This window comes from Coregonus clupeaformis, unplaced genomic scaffold (assembly GCF_020615455.1).
Source record: "Coregonus clupeaformis isolate EN_2021a unplaced genomic scaffold, ASM2061545v1 scaf0215, whole genome shotgun sequence".
In the NCBI taxonomy this organism is placed as follows: Eukaryota; Metazoa; Chordata; class Actinopteri; order Salmoniformes; family Salmonidae; genus Coregonus; species Coregonus clupeaformis.
Genome location: NW_025533670.1, coordinates 511,734 through 516,201, shown reverse-complemented (window position 1 = coordinate 516,201; position 4,468 = coordinate 511,734).

Sequence of the window (4,468 nt, the reverse complement as noted above, 5' to 3'; positions counted from 1 at the left end):
TTTTAAGCTGAGTTCCATGAACATTGTCCAAAATCATGTTTTAACCAAAATCCACAATGCGACCAGTTCAGCATATGAGAGGAGACACTGTTTGAGTGTAACAAACGTGAAACATTTCTTTTAGCCTTTTCGCATGAAAACAGGGTCCAAAATCATGGGTTTTCGTTCAGCAGTGGAAGTAGGAGGCGCGCTCTACAATAGGCAAGGGTTTTCAAGTCTGCAAGTACGTTTTAAGCTGAGTTCCATGAACATTGTCCAAAATCATGTTTTAACCCAAAATCCACAATGCGACCAGTTCAGCATATGAGAGGAGACACTGTTTGAGTGTAACAAACGTGAAACATTTCTTTTAGCCTTTTCGCATGAAAACAGGGTCCAAAATCATGGGTTTTCGTTCAGCAGTGGAAGTAGGAGGCGCGCTCTACAATAGGCAAGGGTTTTCAAGTCTGCAAGTACGTTTTAAGCTGAGTTCCATGAACATTGTCCAAAATCATGTTTTAACCAAAATCCACAATGCGACCAGTTCAGCATATGAGAGGAGACACTGTTTGAGTGTAACAAACGTGAAACATTTCTTTTAGCCTTTTCGCATGAAAACAGGGTCCAAAATCATGGGTTTTCATTCAGCAGTGGAAGTAGGAGGCGCGCTCTACAATAGGCAAGGGTTTTCAAGTCTGCAAGTACGTTTTAAGCTGAGTTCCATGAACATTGTCCAAAATCATGTTTTAACCAAAATCCACAATGCGACCAGTTCAGCATATGAGAGGAGACACTGTTTGAGTGTAACAAACGTGAAACATTTCTTTTAGCCTTTTCGCATGAAAACAGGGTCCAAAATCATGGGTTTTCGTTCAGCAGTGGAAGTAGGAGGCGCGCTCTACAATAGGCAAGGGTTTTCAAGTCTGCAAGTACGTTTTAAGCTGAGTTCCATGAACATTGTCCAAAATCATGTTTTAACCAAAATCCACAATGCGACCAGTTCAGCATATGAGAGGAGACACTGTTTGAGTGTAACAAACGTGAAACATTTCTTTTAGCCTTTTCGCATGAAAACAGGGTCCAAAATCATGGGTTTTCGTTCAGCAGTGGAAGTAGGAGGCGCGCTCTACAATAGGCAAGGGTTTTCAAGTCTGCAAGTACGTTTTAAGCTGAGTTCCATGAACATTGTCCAAAATCATGTTTTAACCAAAATCCACAATGCGACCAGTTCAGCATATGAGAGGAGACACTGTTTGAGTGTAACAAACGTGAAACATTTCTTTTAGCCTTTTCGCATGAAAACAGGGTCCAAAATCATGGGTTTTCATTCAGCAGTGGAAGTAGGAGGCGCGCTCTACAATAGGCAAGGGTTTTCAAGTCTGCAAGTACGTTTTAAGCTGAGTTCCATGAACATTGTCCAAAATCATGTTTTAACCAAAATCCACAATGCGACCAGTTCAGCATATGAGAGGAGACACTGTTTGAGTGTAACAAACGTGAAACATTTCTTTTAGCCTTTTCGCATGAAAACAGGGTCCAAAATCATGGGTTTTCGTTCAGCAGTGGAAGTAGGAGGCGCGCTCTACAATAGGCAAGGGTTTTCAAGTCTGCAAGTACGTTTTAAGCTGAGTTCCATGAACATTGTCCAAAATCATGTTTTAACCAAAATCCACAATGCGACCAGTTCAGCATATGAGAGGAGACACTGTTTGAGTGTAACAAACGTGAAACATTTCTTTTAGCCTTTTCGCATGAAAACAGGGTCCAAAATCATGGGTTTTCATTCAGCAGTGGAAGTAGGAGGCGCGCTCTACAATAGGCAAGGGTTTTCAAGTCTGCAAGTACGTTTTAAGCTGAGTTCCATGAACATTGTCCAAAATCATGTTTTAACCAAAATCCACAATGCGACCAGTTCAGCATATGAGAGGAGACACTGTTTGAGTGTAACAAACGTGAAACATTTCTTTTAGCCTTTTCGCATGAAAACAGGGTCCAAAATCATGGGTTTTCATTCAGCAGTGGAAGTAGGAGGCGCGCTCTACAATAGGCAAGGGTTTTCAAGTCTGCAAGTACGTTTTAAGCTGAGTTCCATGAACATTGTCCAAAATCATGTTTTAACCAAAATCCACAATGCGACCAGTTCAGCATATGAGAGGAGACACTGTTTGAGTGTAACAAACGTGAAACATTTCTTTTAGCCTTTTCGCATGAAAACAGGGTCCAAAATCATGGGTTTTCATTCAGCAGTGGAAGTAGGAGGCGCGCTCTACAATAGGCAAGGGTTTTCAAGTCTGCAAGTACGTTTTAAGCTGAGTTCCATGAACATTGTCCAAAATCATGTTTTAACCAAAATCCACAATGCGACCAGTTCAGCATATGAGAGGAGACACTGTTTGAGTGTAACAAACGTGAAACATTTCTTTTAGCCTTTTCGCATGAAAACAGGGTCCAAAATCATGGGTTTTCGTTCAGCAGTGGAAGTAGGAGGCGCGCTCTACAATAGGCAAGGGTTTTCAAGTCTGCAAGTACGTTTTAAGCTGAGTTCCATGAACATTGTCCAAAATCATGTTTTAACCAAAATCCACAATGCGACCAGTTCAGCATATGAGAGGAGACACTGTTTGAGTGTAACAAACGTGAAACATTTCTTTTAGCCTTTTCGCATGAAAACAGGGTCCAAAATCATGGGTTTTCATTCAGCAGTGGAAGTAGGAGGCGCGCTCTACAATAGGCAAGGGTTTTCAAGTCTGCAAGTACGTTTTAAGCTGAGTTCCATGAACATTGTCCAAAATCATGTTTTAACCAAAATCCACAATGCGACCAGTTCAGCATATGAGAGGAGACACTGTTTGAGTGTAACAAACGTGAAACATTTCTTTTAGCCTTTTCGCATGAAAACAGGGTCCAAAATCATGGGTTTTCGTTCAGCAGTGGAAGTAGGAGGCGCGCTCTACAATAGGCAAGGGTTTTCAAGTCTGCAAGTACGTTTTAAGCTGAGTTCCATGAACATTGTCCAAAATCATGTTTTAACCAAAATCCACAATGCGACCAGTTCAGCATATGAGAGGAGACACTGTTTGAGTGTAACAAACGTGAAACATTTCTTTTAGCCTTTTCGCATGAAAACAGGGTCCAAAATCATGGGTTTTCGTTCAGCAGTGGAAGTAGGAGGCGCGCTCTACAATAGGCAAGGGTTTTCAAGTCTGCAAGTACGTTTTAAGCTGAGTTCCATGAACATTGTCCAAAATCATGTTTAACCCAAAATCCACAATGCGACCAGTTCAGCATATGAGAGGAGACACTGTTTGAGTGTAACAAACGTGAAACATTTCTTTTAGCCTTTTCGCATGAAAACAGGGTCCAAAATCATGGGTTTTCGTTCAGCAGTGGAAGTAGGAGGCGCGCTCTACAATAGGCAAGGGTTTTCAAGTCTGCAAGTACGTTTTAAGCTGAGTTCCATGAACATTGTCCAAAATCATGTTTTAACCAAAATCCACAATGCGACCAGTTCAGCATATGAGAGGAGACACTGTTTGAGTGTAACAAACGTGAAACATTTCTTTTAGCCTTTTCGCATGAAAACAGGGTCCAAAATCATGGGTTTTCGTTCAGCAGTGGAAGTAGGAGGCGCGCTCTACAATAGGCAAGGGTTTTCAAGTCTGCAAGTACGTTTTAAGCTGAGTTCCATGAACATTGTCCAAAATCATGTTTAACCCAAAATCCACAATGCGACCAGTTCAGCATATGAGAGGAGACACTGTTTGAGTGTAACAAACGTGAAACATTTCTTTTAGCCTTTTCGCATGAAAACAGGGTCCAAAATCATGGGTTTTCGTTCAGCAGTGGAAGTAGGAGGCGCGCTCTACAATAGGCAAGGGTTTTCAAGTCTGCAAGTACGTTTTAAGCTGAGTTCCATGAACATTGTCCAAAATCATGTTTTAACCAAAATCCACAATGCGACCAGTTCAGCATATGAGAGGAGACACTGTTTGAGTGTAACAAACGTGAAACATTTCTTTTAGCCTTTTCGCATGAAAACAGGGTCCAAAATCATGGGTTTTCGTTCAGCAGTGGAAGTAGGAGGCGCGCTCTACAATAGGCAAGGGTTTTCAAGTCTGCAAGTACGTTTTAAGCTGAGTTCCATGAACATTGTCCAAAATCATGTTTTAACCAAAATCCACAATGCGACCAGTTCAGCATATGAGAGGAGACACTGTTTGAGTGTAACAAACGTGAAACATTTCTTTTAGCCTTTTCGCATGAAAACAGGGTCCAAAATCATGGGTTTTCATTCAGCAGTGGAAGTAGGAGGCGCGCTCTACAATAGGCAAGGGTTTTCAAGTCTGCAAGTACGTTTTAAGCTGAGTTCCATGAACATTGTCCAAAATCATGTTTTAACCAAAATCCACAATGCGACCAGTTCAGCATATGAGAGGAGACACTGTTTGAGTGTAACAAACGTGAAACATTTCTTTTAGCCTTTTCGCAT